The sequence below is a fragment of the Manis javanica genome, chromosome 5 (genome assembly GCF_040802235.1).
Source record: "Manis javanica isolate MJ-LG chromosome 5, MJ_LKY, whole genome shotgun sequence".
Classification (NCBI taxonomy): domain Eukaryota; kingdom Metazoa; phylum Chordata; class Mammalia; order Pholidota; family Manidae; genus Manis; species Manis javanica.
Window position 1 is genome coordinate 99,479,073 of NC_133160.1, and position 19,641 is coordinate 99,498,713.

Below are 19,641 nucleotides of genomic sequence, written 5' to 3' on the forward strand. Positions count from 1 at the left end.
GATTCCCTATTCATAAACTAAGATATTGGGAGAAAGGGATATTTTGAAACTACTCTTAAAAAATAACATAAATGGAATCTTCCTATTGAAGAAGAAAAAGCAGAAAGTATAAATGAAAACCACCCGTCAACAGATCTGCCACAAAGATACATACTGTTAACAGTTTTATGTATTACAAGTAGTTTGTATGCATAATTTCTTATGCAAGGATAAAATATAGACACAGCAACCTACTCAGAATGTACAACAGTATATGTATATAGAAAGAGAAAAGTATATTTCATTTCTACTCTTGCCCCTAAGCAACCCATATTTACCTCCAGAGTCAACCATGCTATTTCTTTTTTTGTTTTCATTCAGTAACACATACACAATATTCTTTCTTTTTTCCCCACAAATGGTAGTTGAACATACACACTGGCAAAATCTTTTTTTCAAATTGTTTGGTATTTCCTGAAACTTTTTTTTTTTTTGCTGTTGTTTTTACAAGTGGAGTTCTGTCCTATTTATATGTACTCATATTTATTGTATTTTATTTCTTCAACTATGTGATATAACTAGAAAGATCTTTTCCAACTTGAGAATATTTTTTTAGAAAACTTATATGTTCTCTTAAAAGTCTTTTTTATGACTTCATGTTTTCTTCTCTGTGGAATTCATTTCAATATAAAATATGGTAAAGGTGGAATGAAAGTGATTTTTTCCAGATGACTACCAAGACATCCTAAACTATTTTCTAGGTAATTTATCTTCCTTGTCACTGATTACAAATGCCACCTTTATTATATATTGAATTCCTCTATATATTTGAATCTGTTACTTGCTTTTTTATTTTGTCCCACTGCTCTGACTATATATGACAGTACCAAACTTTAATTTCTGCAGCTTTACCATACATCTGTCAGAGTAGCATCCCCTTTAATAACTGTAACTTTATACATTTTAATGTCTGATAGAACTAGTGCCCTATTATTATTCTTCCCTTTCAAAAGTTTCCTGGCTTATCTTATTTGTTCATTTTCTCTTAAGTGCTATATATATAAGTCATCTATTATCAGTTTTTTTAAAAATCCATTGGTATTTATTGAAATGTAATTAATTTATAGATTAATTTGGGAAAACTTAACATCTTTACAAAACTCATTCTTCTTATCCAGGACTATGATGTACTATTTCATTTCTTTGAAATTTATTTTGTGTACCAAAAACTTCGTCAAATTTTTCTATGAAACAATCTTGTATATTTCATGTACAGTTTAAGTATTTTATTATTTTTGGTGCTATTTTAAATGGAGTATTTAGTTATAGTATATCTTCCAAATATTTTTATTGGAATATAAGAAGGCAAATAAATTATTTCTGTATATTGGTATTTTATATTGCCATATGAATTATTTTGTATTTGTTTTGTTTTTCAAGTAACTTCTTAGTTTTCTATATAAACAATTATATCACTGGCAAATAATGATTTTACCTCTTCTTTTCAAATTTTTATTTCTTTATCTTACTAAATTACATTAGCATATGCCTTCAGAACAATTTTAAATACTAGTCATGATCAAGATTATACTTGCCCAGTTTCTCATTGTAATGGGGAAACTTCTCAGTTTTACCCTGAACACTGCCAGGATTCCAAGAGTTTTTCCATGATTCTCTTATTAACCTCACAGATCGTCTGCTGGGGTTTATCTCACTCTTTTTTTTTTTCCATGCACATATTTCAGTGTTCAGTTTACCCTCATCTTCTCTGTAAGATCTCAGTTCCTTCACTCTACAGGTTCTTCCTGTAGTGATCCCTCTAGCACTCCTCGATATATCTACTTATTTACTTATTTATTAATTCAGTGTTGATTGATCATCTATGGGTGGCAGGCCCTAAATAAGGTTTTAAAAGTTGAAACTAGTCCCTGTCTTTGAGAGGCTAAAAGAACAATGGGAGAACAGAACTGTTTGCTGTGTGTGTATCTTTGGAGATAAGATAGAGCAGTGCTCATGATTGTGGACTGTGGATTGAGATAGTTTAGGGTTTTTAATTGTTATCACTTATGGGAACTTAAATTACTTCACCTCACTAAACCTCATTTTACCACATGTGAGTGAAGGATGTGTCTCATGTAGGGTTTTATGGTTATACCCCATGATGCTTGAACAGCTGTGAGCATAGGACTGGAACACAGTGAAAGCTCAATGAATGCCAATTATTGTTACGACTATAACCACTAGTACAATTAATACAGTTAAATACTATTAGAAGTTCACTCAATGTGTTGTAGGGCACAAGAAGAAGGAGTCTTCCAGAAAGCACAGAGAGATGGTCTGAAAAGAAGAAAATGAGATTATCCGACAGAGAAGAGTAAACATTTTTAAAGAAGTAAGTATAGTGGAAGTAAAAGTATATATAAAGTGATTAGAGATAGATAAGAAGACGGCATGTTGAGAAATTAAAGGTGTTTCAGTAAAATGATAGACTAGCACCAGGAGACCAGGTGGGAAGGTGACTCCAGAATCTCAAGCTACAGTTTCCATTCTGTTTCTTGAGCTATTTCTCATATACACTTTTGTATAATTACTTAACTATTTCATTATTTCTAATATCACTTGATTGCTAAGATTATATATGACCAGAAATCTAAAATGCAGACTTTCTATACATTTACTTTATTAAATATCTACCTTAGTGCTTTGAATATATTAATGTGTTAAATAAATAAATGAAAGTGAAATATATGATATAAAAGACTAATTTTATACCTACCATCTAGTGATAATCCAAAACTGGAAAGTCAGTATATTTGCATAATTTAAATTTCACCTTCCACTACTCACCAATTCACGTAGACTAGTTTCTGTCTCTTAGATACAAAAAAGGGAATTCCTCACAGCCTGTCCTTAAGTTTATGTTAGAGAAAAACCATTATGATTTTATGCAAACTGGAAGTACTCTTTAAAAGCCATTACCTCAAATCTACTTAACTTCAGATATAGTATGATATAGATAGAGATAAATGAAATATATAGTATTATATAGCTATAAATGAAAAATAGTTTTTACTTTACATAAGCTTGGATATTAATAGAAAAATTATAAATTAAAAATATGCATAAAGTCAAACTCCAAATAGTTAAAATATAGTTGAGAGTTATGAGGGGTACAGTGGTTTAGGAAAACTAGTCTGGCAGTGATAGGCATAATAGTTTGTGGGGGGAAAAAACCTGGAACACTAGAACAAGCTAGGAAACAAATGCAGTAATCCTAATGTCCACCTAAGGCACACTAAAAAGCTCACTGGATTCCCCCATTAAGATTTTTTTTAAAGATACTAATATTTATGACTGAATATTTTTAAATTATATAGTATTCAGCCTTCTGAAAGGAAATTAGCTCCCCATAAGTTTGCAGTCTGATAAACAAGAAAAAAGTTATAGACACATCTTTACTATTACTAATGCTTTGGTTTATTCTAATTAGACCTTTCAGTATTTTTATAATGTATTCACTCATGAGTAGAAAAACAAAGCAGTTTAAAAAACCAAATGAAAAACATACAAACAAAAATAAATCTTTCTTTTACCTTTAAACAAAGACCTTTGATAAAAACATCAGTACTATATTATTCTGGGAAGAGAGATACAAAACAGCTTGATACTCACTTTTGTAAGGCATACAAACAATCCTATAAAATCTGACCTACATTACACGGCAGAATTTTTACTGTTTATTCTTTTAGAAGTAATTATATTAACTACTATGGCCAGAATTTAAGATTATTGGAGAAGAATGCATGTGATTTTTTAAGAGCTGCTGATCATTTACATTATTACTTTTTATTACTGAGTCAATGTTATAAACAATATAAACAGTTCTTTGTATTTTCATTACCAGGTCAAATAGATAGGAAAACAATGTTTTACAATATAACTTGTACTTATATGCATGTATCATAATAAATTATTTCTGAGGTATGCAACAAACACAGACTTACCCACTCACACATATCTTTGAATAACACTAAACTATAACCATATTGACACTTTAAAATAAAATTTCATCAAGCACTTCAACACTCTCTTCAAATTTAGACAGATTAAGAATGAAACACCATTTGATAATGGCAAGCACTCAATGTTAAAAAGCTTTCAGGTTCAGTATTCAAATTAAATCTTTATCTTAAGTGGAATTATGTTGACCATAATCTAAGATTTCTGACATACCTAACTATTACTGACATACCACAGAATTATATAAAATGCCTCAAAACAAATGAGTATAAATTTTCATAATTTTACCATTGTGGATAAAGAGGAGGCATCTACATGGTGATAATATATAACTGACTAAACTGTACAAAATCTGGATTAAATTTTAGGCATGTATATATAGTTTAAAATATACTTTATGATCACACTGTGTTTATGCATAGAATTCCTTTGTTAAGGTATAACAGTTCTTAAATTTTACAGAGCTCTTTATTTAAATTTTATCACCATTGGTCAAATAGTATTTGTTATTTGGTGTTTTAACTTCATTATGAACATTTCATACAGAAAAAGCTGCATGTACAAAGATTCTATGGTGAAAGAAAGTAGGATATTCAAAGAAATTAAGGAAGGAAAGTGTGATTGGACAACCGGAAGAAAGAGGGACAGTAGTATGGAATGAGACTGCAAAGACAGGTAAGGCTCAGACCATCACAGCCTACAAAGAAAAACTTTTTTATTTACTTATATATTTTGCTCTTTATTCTAAAAACAATCGTTTATCTGTGCAACAGTTTAACCAGGAGGACAGTATGATAAAATCGGTATTTTATAATGGTTATTCTGAAATATGATTCAGAAGATAGAGAAATATGAAGAGATACTATGGGCAACTATTAAATTAATCCAATTAAGAAATGGTACTGCTGGATTTAGAAAGATTAAAAACCATGTGTCTTGTTTAGGGTTGGACTCAGTACCTTTAGCATAAGTTTAGTAAATACATTTTTTATTAATTTGTTCCTTTGTTGATTATATGATTGAGAGTAACTCCCCCAAGCAGGATTGATTTTATCTTCTGTACTAGAAACTATTTAGGAGCTTCATACTGCATATTTTTGGACACACAAAAAATTCTCATCTCTTCATCCTAAGAATACTTAAAAAAGAACCTAAACTTATGTTATCAAACATCACATTGGCAAGGATTAGCATTGGCATGCAAGTTTTTTTTTAAGGTATTCTTTGCTTGTCATTCACCACCACAAATTGATAGATTTTACTTAAAATTTTCAATGCTAAAATATTAAAACTTAAAAAAACACCTATACGGACTATATCAAGCTGAAAAGCTTCTGTACAGCAAAGGACACCATCAATAGAACAAAAAGGTACCCTACAGTATGGGAGAATATATTCATAAATGACAGATCTGATAAAGGGTTGACATCCAAAATACATAAAGAGCTCACACACCTCAACAAACTAAAAGCAAATAATCCAATTAAAAAATGGGCAGAGGAGCTGAACAGACAGTTCTCCAAAGAAGAAATTCAGATGGTCAACAGACAGATGAAAAGATGTTCCACATCGCTACTCATCAGAGAAATGCAAATTAAAACCACAATGAGATATCACCTCACACTAGTAAGGATCGCCACCATCCAAAAGACAAACAACAACAAATGTTAGCGAGGTTGTGGAGAAAGGGGAAACCTCCTACACTGCTGGTGAGAATGTAAATTGGTTCAATCATTGTGGAAAGTAATATGGAGGTTCCTCAAAAAGCTCAAAATAGAAATACCATTTGACCCAGAAATTCCACTCCTAGAAATTTACCCTAAGAATGCAGGAACCCAGTTTGAAAAAGACATATGCACCCCTATGTTTATCGCAGCACTATTTACAATAGCCAACACATGGAAGCAACCTATGTGTCCATCAGTAGATGAATGGATAAAGAAGATGTGGTACATATGCACAATGGAATATTATTCAGCCATAAGAAGAAAAAAATCTTTCAATTTGCAACAACATGAATGGAGCTAGAGGGTATTATGCTCAGTGAAATAAGCCAGAGGAGAAGGAAAACTACCAAATGATTTCACTCATATGTGAAATATAAGAACAAAGAAAAAACTAAAGGAACAAAACAGCAGCAGAATCACAGAACCCAAGAAAGGACTAACAGTTACCAAAGGGAAAGGGACTGGGGAGGATGTGTGGGAAGGGAGGGATAAAAGGGAGGAAAAATAAAGGGGGAATTATGATTAGCATGTATAATGGGGGGGCACGGGGAGGGCTGTGCAACACAGAGAAGACAAGTAGTGACTCTATAGCATCTTACTATGCTGATGGAGAGAGACTGTAATGGGGTTTGTGGGGGGGACTTGTTGAAGGGGGGAGTCTAGTAAACATAATGTTCCTCATGTCATTGTAGATTAATGATACCAAAATAAAAATAAATTAAACAAACAAACAAATAAATAAATAAATAAATAACACATACACCTCTCTTACAATTTAGGAGACAAACTGATCTCTTTTTGCTTGTTCCGTTCAAGTACCTTGTCCATAACATGGCAATGACTTCAACCCCTGTGGTTCTGACATTACATTCCTACACATAGATTTCTGTTAACTGTTCTTCCTAAAGGTCTTCTTACATATAAACACAATATGTTAAATGTAACTTTCATTGGTAAAATTATACTTGGTTTGACAAGAAAGCATTTGGTAGCACCAAAGACTTCAACTGGAGAGAACATGGTTTTATTTTTTCTTCTCTTTTTCCTCTCTGCACCTTTGGCAGATAAACACATTGTTAGGGGTGACAGTCATGGATTGTCTGACTGGAGTTTGTCAAGTGCATATTATGAGGAAATTGAATTTATAAATATTCAATATTTTATATACACAATGAGGAAGTGATATCACTGAATATAAGTTCTACAAAAATAAATCAGTATATCTGAAACAAACATTTTGAATTTATCCCATTTTGATCTTATTTTGTTGTGTCTCTTCATAGTTCATACATATAATCATTCTAATATCTATTAAGTGTGTAGTGAGCACAAATTACTATGTTCAGCATGAGGGCAGATGGAAAAATAAATTAGTGTCTACATTTATTTTGTACTGAGAAGCCAGTAAAAAAAAGGTGAACATTATACAAATAAACACAAACAAGCATAAAAAGAATTATAAAAGGAATAGGTACAGAACTCAGAATCTTGGGAGAAGGCCCATGAGTTAAACCATGAATTAAATCATGAAATGTGATATGAAATGAGAAATCTGTTCATGTGTCAAAAATATTTTAGGCAGAAGGATAAATGAATGTAAGACAAAATGAAATTAATCTGGCTTCAAATAATTTGGCTGAGTATGATTTTCAAACCTATTATAAAATATTTAGAAGTGAGGCTGGAGATGAAGCGACCACAAGGCCTTGAGGGTCTAGTGAACAATATGAATTTTATTTTGACTGCCTTTAAATAGCAGCAAAGTAATAAGGTACACTTGGGGTTAAACAAAGATTCCTATGACAATGTGAGTATATATTAGAGCAGATTAAAACTAAAAAATAGAGTTTAACTTAAAGGTGATTGCACTTACCTTCATGGTAAGTAACAGATAATAATTACTTATTTTATTGCCTAAATTCTGGTAATGATAGCCCAGAAAGAAGACAGTTTGAAATGTTAATTAAGAAATTGTATCAACAGAACTTGATATTTAAAAGGTAAGTGAAATAACCTTGGCAAGTGAGCTGATAAGGGTCCCAAGAATATATAGAAGAGAAAGTTTATAAGACAATGAGGACAGTCCATTTTGAACATATTAATGATGACATGTTTGTGGATCATCCAGTTAAAGAGGTTCACCTGAATATAGAAATTTTATTTCTATATTCATCAACAAAGAGTTAAGTGGATTCAATTATTCAAAAAGAAGATAAATGCCCAGAGCAATATCTCAGGAACATCAATACTTAAGAAAAAGGCATTAAAGAAATTGAGAAAAAAATCAGCAAGAGTGTAAGAAAAGAAGAAAGAATCCAATGGACTGGATGCCAGGGAAAAAAGGTGTTTTAAGAATACAGGAATAATCAACAATATAAAATGACAGGGAAGAGAAAAGTGATAAAGTCCACTGATGATGACAATGAGAAACCTATGGGCATCCTTAACAAGTGCGGTTTTCACAAAGAGCTGCAGTCCGTTGGAAGTTCATGAGGTGATGAGAAAGTGAAAATTTTCAAGGTGATTGGCCCTGAAGGGAAACTGGGAGGGAGAGTGACAGAGGGATATTCAGTGGTGTGCTCTGTCAGTTGTTGTGCACAAGATCCTCGACTAATAAAACTTGGAATGAAGCAAGACTGGAATGAAAGCAATGATACTAAAGCAACTGTATGAGATTTATATGTGGGGAGTGAGTTGAAATCCCATAGTCTCCATTCCCTCTAAGGAAAGAAAGGAGACAAGGCGAATGGAGGATGGATTAGGGGTGGCGGCAGTGAAACGTTTGAAGACTTACAGTGAGACATGTAGAACAAAATGGTGAGAAACATGTGAAACTATTGGCCAGATAGTGATAAGAATAGGCTAAGTGTGGAGTCTTACATATGCCATGATATCAGTTTTATAGAAAATCACTGTTTCTATAAAAGTATTAGATTCCCAGATCAATCAAATTGTTCTCACCCATTCTCAGCTCAAATTTGTCTTCCTTGATCTAAAAACCTAGAAGAAAAAAACATGTTCTTTTGATATACCTCCACCTTTCATTCATCTCACATCTTAAATTCAGATCTTACACAAAGCCTGAATTTAAAAGAAAATAACATTCCATCTTATTTTGCTAGCAGGTCTTCAAAAATTTATTCTGGAACTAAAAATGAACTAAATTTTTTAGTATTTCAAGGGGAGGTGATCATAGGAAGAACAGAACAGTGCCAGCTAATTACTATTCTATACAATCCTTGGGTTTTAAAATTATATCTATTAATTAACAGAGAAGTGTTTTATTTCTTTTTCTAAATGAAGCATTCTCTAATAAAATATGATGCAAAACACTCTAAGTTTCACACCTATAAGTTCTCAGTCTTATTTAATCTCCATGATTGAATAAATTTCAGGTCAAATAAATTATTCCCAAATGAAAGAGTAGCTATTAACTTTATTTGGTGTACTATATTAGATTCAGCCTAGGAAAAAGGAAACTGAATTCACCCTAAACAGCCTAAAAGCCACACTAACAAGGTAAAGCTTTTTTCATGCAGACCACATGATACAATGCAGTATAAATGTAAATGAATTGTTAAATAAGTATTAGAGAAGATTGGCTATTTTATTTGACTTGTCTGAACTGGTAAAAACAAAAATAACAAGGATATTTGGAGTCCTTGGGATGATACAAAAATTTATTTTTAGATCTCTTACTAGTTTTATCAAAAGAATATTATACTAGAAAAAATGCTCCTTGTGGATTTGTAAACTCCAGAGATTCAGAAATTCACTTACTGCATTACCTATTAGGTATCATAATCTGATTAATATGCTTTTAGATTTTGTCAAGCTAATGTTAAAGATAAATACTAACTAGACATATTTTTCATCCAGGAAGAAGTTAATGAAACTCATAAGATCACAGAGCTAAGCACTTTATCACATAACACTTTCACTGGTTTCCCTTCAAAATGCATGGGTAAAGTTGCTGTGTTAAAAATTTATATGTGAGAAAATATTTCAGCTGATCTTATGAATGTAGTGATTTTCTTAAAAAAAGGCATAAAATCATCAAGTCTATACAGATAGCAACAGTTCTTAAGGCTCTATTCTATTTGGAAGTATGCACAATTTCTCCCTCATTATATTGTAACTCTCTTTACAATGAAGACCCATTACTGCTACTTAACTCTTGAACATTTTTCAAGTCATATGCTAAAATATATATTAAATATATATTGTAAATTTGTTCAAACCTTATAGTTATTAAACATAACCAATCATTTGGTTAAATTTTTCAATGTTCCAGCTTGGTACCTAATTCCAGGATGAACTGAATGTTCATTTTGAGAAATGTCAGTCGGCTATATTGTTGACAACTCTGAAATGGATGAATAACTACAATTAACAATGAAATTTCAAATTAATGGAAAGTGTACATTCTGAATGATATGAGTATTTTCAGGACTTCCATGAATCTTATGAGAATGCTTAGAAATAAAAAAGGAGAAACCTATTAAACTGCTTGAAACTGCCAAGTTGTAAAGCACAGACAAGTTGGCATATTAAATTAATTGAATTACTGAGAGTCCAAAATTACAAATTATGCAACATGCACCATAGCTGATTAAACAGCTTTTAATTTTTTTCATTCCCTTATAACTGCTGTAATTATAATTTCCTCTGAATCCCTAAACTATGCCAAAATGCCTGATTTCTAAATGTTTTAAACTACCACAAATTCACAAATGAAATTCAATTTGACAGAAACAATTTGCGTAATAGTGCAGCTTTCTCCGAGGAATTTTTTTTAAACAAATCTTTCGCTACACAGGAAATTTATTATGAAAGAACAAAGGAGTCAAACTCCCCTTGCTTTGAGTGCTTGAAAAGAATGAATGTATATCAATGTTTTAGAATAAACAGAGTTGGAGCCTTACCATCATGCATTAGGATGTGTATCTTAATATAAAACAGTGCTTGTACCACTTGTAATAATTCTCCTCTTGCATGGCCAAGAGAAAAATTAATATGTTACTCAGTGATTTAGAAAAAGTCTGTTTTGGCAAGTTCTTATTCCAGTGTCATAAAACCATTTGAAGTGCTGGGGTAGGGGAAATCCTATGAATTGTGAATCTTCATCTTCTGAATTATTCTTCATTATTCCATGTATGTAATATGTATTTTATGCATCTTTGGGTTACCCCCTGTACTAGACCTTGGGGATGTTTCATTAAAAAAAAAACAGTCCATGGTACCCCTATGTTTATTGCAGCACTATTTACAATAGCCAATACAATGGAAGCAACCTAAGTGTCCATCAGTAGATGAATGGATAAAGAAGAAGTGGTACATATACACAATGGAATACTATTTAGCCATAAGAAGAAAACAAATCCTACCATTTGCAACAACATGGATGGAGCTAGAGGGTATTATGCTCAGTGAAATAAGCCAGGTAGAGAAAGATAAGTAACAAATGATTTCACTCATATGTAGAGTATAAGAACAAAGCAAAAACTGAAGGAACAAAACAGCAGCAGAATCACAGAACCCAAGAAGGGACTATCAGTTGCCAAAGGAAAGGGAGAGTGGAGAGGGAGGGAGAAGGGTATTAAGGGGTATTATGATCCACACACATAATGTAGGGGAGGTCACAGGGAAGGCAGTATAGCACAGAAAAGACAAGTAGTGATTCTATAGCCTCTTACTATGCTGATGGATAGTGACTGCAATGAGGTATGGGGAGGGGCTTCATAATATGGGTGAATGTTGTAACCACAATGTTGCTCATGTGAAACCTTCAAAAGATTGTGTATCAATGATACCTTAATACAAAAAAAAAGTAGTACATGCCCTCAGGGATCTTTTACTTCAGTATGGAGTGAAACCAACAATAAACAGTAAACAAATACTTAATATGTCAAATCATGATACATGGAGAAAAAATTAATAAAGAAAAATAAAGAGGATACAGAAGGATATGGAAAGTGTTCTACATAAGATGGTCAGGGATGAGCCAATGATGAGGTGGTATTTTAGCAAAAACCCAAAAGAAATCAGGGAGGATGACTTGCAAAAATCTGGAGGAAAAGTTTTCCAAGCAGCTGGAACTACAAATCTAAAAAGACTGAGATGAGAAATTGCTTGACAAGCTGGAGAAAAATCAGCAAGGATATAATGTAGCTAGTGGAGTTAACATTAAGTAAAGTAATAGAAAAATAATTGTAGAATTAAAGCAAGGAGCAGGATAACTTAGGGAAATCTAGGCCCTTTTAAATCCTTTGCTTTTTCTTTGGATGAGTGGGAAACAACTGGAAAATGTTAAGAATAGATGCAACACAATTTAATTTTCATATTAAAGGATCACTCCAGTAGCTCTGAAGAAAATTGATTCTAAGTGAGAAGAACAGAAGTAGGGAGAACAGTTGGGAGACTCTTGCAATAATATAGCCAAGAAGGTGAGCAGGAAAGGTAGTAATATTTCCAAACATGTAAATGATAAAAATTGGTCAGATTCTGATGATCTTATAACAAAAGAAAAAAAAATTGTGAAATGAAAGTCCTCACAAAAGAACACAGGCAAGGATGAGTTCAAGTACTTTGTCATGAGCAACAGGAGAAAGTAGGTAATAGGATTGACTAGTCTGGAGCTCTATAGAAAGAAAAGAATTCTTTTTTCCCAAAGGATCATATAAACTACGTAAATAAATGGATAACTTATTATGAAAAATTAAAACAAACATTTTAAATCTAGAGAAGCACATATATGTACATATTATTTATTCAATAGACATTCCTTTTGCTTAGTACCTCTTGAAGAAACTAAGCTGCCAGACATTGATCTCCAAATGGTCTACATATTGGAAACCACTGCACTAACTAATTTTATTGTGTTCTGTGGTAAGACCTGGATTGTGTTATGATGTGAATACAATAAGAAGATATAGTCCTCATGTGGAATATCTGAACAGCAAAAAACATAGGTATAATAAGAAATAACCATTGTCACCATCACTGCTCATTACAAAACAGAATAGCAATTAACTGAAGCAGATAGATGGTGTGCCTGATGTAAATCACATATTCTCAGTATTTCTTGTGTATATGAAATCACAGAGCAAGAAAGAAGTCAATTAAGTTAAACACAACCTTCCTTGACTGAATACCATGCTTAGGACTATGCTGGGGATAAAACAATGAACAAGCCCAAGCCTTCATAGGATAGCCAGGATGAAATATTGTTATTTCTTTAAAAAGATGTCATAGTTTAGGATTTTGCTTGTTTTTCCCATGTTAAATGTAATAGAATGAAAATAGGTAGAAAGTTGTTGTCTGAAACAAGGCCATAATATAATTGCAGATTTTAAAAAGCATAAAGAAGTAGATAGACAGCAATGGAAAAAAAAACTGAAAGCCATCAGAATATCATTTGGAAAACATAGTTATAATCTTCTTAATTGATTAGTTTATACTCCTGATAATTGGATTCCCTATGAAGAAAATGAACACAATCAGACCTCCAAAAGTTCAGTATTTGACTGTTATTGCATTCATTATCATAAGAATCTGTATGAACTTGTAACAACAGAGAAAAGTTAATGCATCATAAACAAGAGTTACTGCTGAAACTTTTCTAAAACTAGGGTATAGCAGCATCTCTACTTAAAACTAAACAGCATTAAAATACACCTATTTTGAAATATCCTAATATAATCTCCTAATTATATAAAGAGAAATATAGAGTACCATTAAGGCTAAGTTATTCAGTTACTAAATATTTATTGACTATGTGATAATTGCTAAGCACTTTGTTCTTGATGAGATTACAATGATGATCATCAAATGATATCATGACTATTTTTATCAATTCTCTAATCTAGTGTGGGGAAATACTAATCAAATAATAATACTAAAACAGTAAATGTATAATGACAAACCTAGATAAAGGTACTAAAGAAAAGGAATAAAGTTCTATAGAAGTCTGTAAGAGAGTAATTATAAAGTAAGATGACATAGCTGATTGCTAAAATCTAACAGATAATTTTTCCATATAATGGATTACCATGAAAAGGCTATCCTATTCAGAGTAAACCTTAGAGTTTTAATTTTAGAAGTACCTGAAGAATTCTAAGTAATGATTTATCAGCTAATCTAGATGTATATAGTATCAGTGAATAACCAGTACTTTCTTAAGCTCAAAGCATCAGGTAGGAAAGACTTCAACTACCAAAACCTGAAGCTCTAAATCAATAGCATTCATTGCCTCTTGCTTTAAAGTGGGTATTAAGAGCATAGACTGTAGAGTCAGATTTTCTGGACCCATGGCTACATTTCCTGGTTTTATGACTTGCGGCAAGTTACTTAAATGTTACTTACTACTCCTGTGCTTCGGTTTCCTTATAAGTAAAAATGTGTGAGCAATATTGTTACCAAATTTCATAGGATAGGAATGAATGAGTGATAGAGGATAAACCAGTAATGTTACAAAGGATCAAAACAGGTTTAACTGGGTTTCACAAGGGCAGGACTTAAATAGGACATTTAGTGATAAGTGGGAAGGAGTAAGTGAAGAGTAACATATGAGATACTGGTAAGGGAAGATGACAAAACAGGCCAAGTCCCAGAATAGGAAGTAAATGTGACATTTTTGAAGAACAACAAGAGAGGGGTTTCATAAGAGTATAATAAGAATTCAGCAACATCATTTATTTCGGAGCAGGAGAAGTCCACTGAGATAGTTTCAGATACCACATCCAATAGAATGTAAGGTACTACTCTTTTCCAACTACATAGCTTCGTGAAACCTAATGCTCTTACAGAATGACATATTGCAACAGACTGAATGCAGAAATAGATATGAAAGACCAGCTATCCTCTATTAAGCCAGACAATATAGAGATATGCAAAAATGTAAAACCATGCTACTGTCCTCACTAATTATTTTTTTGTTTGGGGAAAATATAATTACTTTTCATGTAATTATTTTATTTAACATATAGTAGGTTCATTACTATTATTTGAAAGTTAAAATATTTTTCTAATTTGTTTCAGTACCAATATGACCAACAGTAATTGATACAACCTACAATAACCAAAGCTTTTTTCAGTCCTCAATAATTTTTAAGAACATCAAAGGGTCCTGAAAACAAAATTATAAACCACTATATTAGCACATTTATCAGCTATTATTTATATTAATATTAATTAATATCTATGTCCCTCAGTTTTCTCATTTTTCAAATGTGGGTAACAATATCTAATTTATGGGCTTCTTGCAAAGATTAAATTAGATACACTGAATGGCTAAAATGGTATACCTCCCAGACCCCCAGTTTTGTAACTAAAACATGCATTCTTTCAGCTGCTGTGTTTTGGCAACTGACAGCTCTCGAATGAGTCCCTCTCCAGGACCTTGGCTCAGCTCTCAGGCTTTGCTACCTTGCTCAAGGTGGATCATACCCCTTCTCAGGGAAGCCTGCATACACTGATCAACGTAAAAGTGTAGAGAATACTTCCCCTGCAAATATGAAGGGCCATCTCAGTTTGAGAGGTCATTGCAGGATCAGTTGAGGCTCTGCTCCACTGCATCATATGCAACTTATCCTCCTACCCAATCCTGCTTCTTTTATTGTCCACCCCTCACAGGCATAACCACTGGAACAGTCAGAGGAGAGATGTCCAGGTCTTCTGGATTCTGTTACAAGCAGTGTCACTGTGTTTCTTGAAAAGGCCAGACAAGATACCTCAGCATCAGTTGGAACCGAAGGAACACTACATTTTTCACATGGAAGATCTTCAGGTGGAAAGTGGTCTCAAAGACTTCTTGTTTTGTATTTTGACTACTTACCTTTCAGCTTTTTATTAAAGGAGTGATTTGATTACAACACAGGAAAAACATGGCTCACAACCTTGGCTGCTGGCTTGGCTTCTGGGGGCCCACTGCTGCTCAAGGCTGCTGGCTGCCACGGCTGGATCTCTCCTAACAGTGGTGATCTGAGTGGGAGTCTAAGATCTTGAAAGCAGCCCTCCATGTGAAGGTCTTTCTCTAACATATGAACACATTAGGAACTTAACTTGGCTGATATAGGTTTGCTTGAAAGGTACCCCAATTTTAATTCAAACTCCTTTTAATTTTCACAATTTTCTCGACTACTATGTGAAATATGCATTGAAAGCATAGGCTCAGACTTGAAAATACAAAAGTATCTTGCTAAATCCAGATTTTCTGATTCTAAGTTCTGTTTTCTTTTAACCTCATCTCATTTTCTAGGCCAAGTATTACATGTCTTGAATGTTAGAACATTTTATGACATTGCATTATATTGATAAATTATCAATCATGTGTTCACTTTTGATTCGAGACTTGAAGCTACCCTTATAGATGGCCCTTAATAAATACTAGTTATTGCTGCTGCTGATGAATGCATAAGTGGGATGTGTTATTGAAGATATTTACAATAAATTTAATATATCCAAAAAATAGCTCCAATTTCACTTGTTTTATAAATGTGTATTTTTACATATTTGATTTACTGAAGCAAAGCACACACACATATATCAACATCAGAAATGACTGATTTCCTGACAACATGAGCAAAAGGAAACTCCCCTAATCAATATACCTCTACTCAAAGACATAAATCTAGGACATGTCCTCTATAATAGGAACCATGGATAGAAATGAAGTAATTCTGCTTACATAATGATCAGGGCAATCATAAAATTTACAAATTTATTTTTAAGTTTTTAACAGACTGTTTCCATTCTTACTTAAAACCAATCATTTCTAGTTAACTCTAACAAAAACAAAGTTGAAAACTGGTTGAGATTAAGTAATATTCTATGAATGAAACACAGATTTGTTAGTTCAATATGGTCACAAGTGTTTTTATCCATTATATATTTTCTTACATGCCACACAGAATCGTAGGTTTGGAATCTGCAGTATTATTCCACATAACAGTTATCTTAAGGAGAACTCTTTAACAAAGCAATGCAACTGAAATAAACAATTCTACTATGGTCTATTTGGTCTTTTAACTCAATAACACATAATTGCCAGTTAAATAAACCAACAGACAAAATAATCACTTTTTGGAAATTTTTATAGTCAGGGCCAGAATTTATTGAAATGAAATAAAAAATGTAATTTTTCAAATTAAATTCCTGAATGATAATATTCACTCTTTACTCAATGTGCATATTATGTGTGACTTATGCTGTTTGGCAATGCAAAGAGCATGTTTTTAAAGATTTTTTTCACTTAGACTTTCTATTGAGGAGAAAGTCTATTAATAAAGAAAATGGTGAGGGTTCTGAATATTGAAAGTATACAGGCTTTAAGCCTCATTTTAAATAAATGCCAAAAATATTTTTAAAAATCTTTAAACATCTTAAGGACTAGAATTATGTGAAGTATCAGAGAACTAGATACAAGTTAGAAGAAGGCAGCATTCAGTTCAGTAGGAAAAGAGAATTTCAATGTCTTAGAACCATTCAAAAAAAGTGCAAAGAGCTCTTTAGTGAGAACTTTTCTTCTTAGAGTTGTAAACCTGAAATATTTCCCAATTTAAAAGTCACTGTGTAATACATGATACATAATGATTTCCCAATAAATATTAACTTTCCAATTTCCCTATTTCTGAACATGAGCCAATATACAGAATACAACTTCCTTTGATAAAGGTTTAGGAGTGGGAAATGTTATAAAATGGTGAGTTGCAAAAATCTCATTTTTGCACATTTTTAAGCATTAAGAAAGAAAAGACCTGAATTATCTCCTAATAATATATACTTGAAAATAGTAATGATCTGCAAGCTTAATTACTACTTCTCCCTTCTTTTCAGATGTGATTGTTTGTATTTCTCAATTCTAATCCACCCATCGTTAATTAGCGTAGTGTTTTTAAGTTCACTCTCTGGTTTAGAAATTGGTTTAGAAAGAGACTAGCACTTCCTTTTCTATCAATTAAGTAGCCAGTGTGACAGATAATTTTTCTTTCTTACCCATGACATATCATGTGATTAAAAGAGAATCTTGCAATCAGCTCAGAGAGACTGCATCTCTGGTTCCTTGTTTTTTCATATACACCAAATTTAGGAAAAGGATGCACTTTGAAGAAGGTAGCCGATTCCAGAAAGAGCACACTGAACACAAAAACCCTGTTAATTCCAATGAAATCAGAGAATCAACCCCTACACTCACAACCACCACCACCCACAAAGATTTTATCTATAAATTAATCCTGTAATCTTGCATCACCTTTAACACCACCCTGGGTATGAAGTTATATGAACATTTTACAGGTTGACAGTTTAGGTTAGTGACTACAAAGAAAACGGTTTGGCTAGAAAATGGGTTTTCATAAATTAGGCAGTAGACTTCATTAGGTAATAAATCATGGTACTCTATAACTGAGTACATAATGTGAGTACTTTATAACTGAGTATAACTACATACTTCATAATGTGAGGAAGGTACACAAATTGCCAAGAAAATATCCCAAATAGGCATAACTCAGTGGATTCCTTCTCCTAGGAATATCCTTATTACTATTCTCTATAAGAGGTTTAATTGATTAGTAATTATTCAGCAAAAGTAATATTTAATATATAATTGAATAAATAAAATGAAATTTTGACCAAGTGCTGAAAAAATAGTTTGATTTGACAACAACATGTAGGAGGAATTGGAATATAAAAAGTATACTTCAAATATAAACATAAAAACAATATATTTTACATTTACACAAATAATAAAAACACTGCCATTTTTTAATGCTAGATATTATCACTATAAACTACAGCCACCTATGAATTTATCCAGTCCATTTAGAATTAGGTGAATAATAATTCTAAAAACGCATATATTTGTGCCATAATCCTGCTTAAAATCATCAATGGCTCTTGACTTCCTACAAAAAAATCCTTATTATATAATGCACAACTCTCTCTGATTACTCTTCCCTATCTCTCTCCCCACATCTATTGTAAAATCCCACCTCTATTCCAACACTCCTGCCTTACAGAAATGTTTCATGCATTAGTGCAATTACTCATGAATTGCTTTCGGTCTAAATCGTTGTTCTCTTGAGCTCCCTATGGTGTAATGGTTGGCCTAAGTACAATTACCCAAAATTTAGAAACAAGGTAAAAAAGATGACTTCATGCTGAAGCATTGTTTAAAAGGCTCCTAAGATTTACTGAATTCTGTAGATTATAACCATTGTTTGATTTTGCTATTTACTATTAATTAAGAGCTCTAACTAGGTGAAATCACAGGGTAACTTGTACATTTGTATGCAGCAGAAATACAAATGGTTTTCTCTAGTGACAACAACCTAAGATGGCTTCAACCAAATGGTCAGAAGGCACCTATGCAGACCTTAGTTCTACATGTCCAATGATTCTTTATTAGTGAGGTATCTGATTTAATGATCTGTATTGAGTTGACAATGGATATCTAATCTCTAGCAGGGGAGGGACAACAGAAAATCTGGTTTACTGGGGTTTTACTGTTGTCTGCTGTCAAGTAGGAGTTCAAGTTAATTAAAATTTTGTGCCCACTGAAAATGAGAGCAACTCCATGAGATCTGGATATTTGTAAAACAGAAATTCGGTTCTCTAGAAATACAGTCCCAGAGACTCATGAAAGAACTGTGCTCTTAAATACAGTTATTTCCTGGGATGGATAGGGGCCTTAACAAGTTTTGGAGACCTCAGAAGAAACGAACTCACCAAATCTACAATTGCTACAGATGAAATCCAACGGAAAGGCAGGCTTAGTTTCCTAGACTCAAGATTAAAGAACAAGTTAATAGAGCTTTTAAAAGCTCTATTCCTACTTTCTTAATGACATTTCCAGATAGTACTTACTCAGTACTCTATACTCAAGGGGATACACACAATTAACTAATATCTCATACTA

General features: G+C 32.6%; 1 protein-coding gene and 1 long non-coding RNA gene across 9 annotated transcripts in view; one reads left to right on the forward strand and one right to left on the reverse strand.

Annotated features, from left to right (window-relative positions):
* The window catches only part of CCSER1 (coiled-coil serine rich protein 1), a 1,413,823-nt gene that overhangs the window by 1,208,198 nt on the left and 185,984 nt on the right, over nt 1-19,641 (reverse strand). The gene's annotated exons all lie outside the window — the stretch shown is intronic.
* LOC140849381 (uncharacterized) lies at nt 1,350-17,877 on the forward strand. Its single transcript, XR_012131117.1, has 3 exons — nt 1,350-2,371; nt 4,546-4,674; nt 15,360-17,877. It is a non-coding gene; the product is annotated as an uncharacterized lncRNA (long non-coding RNA).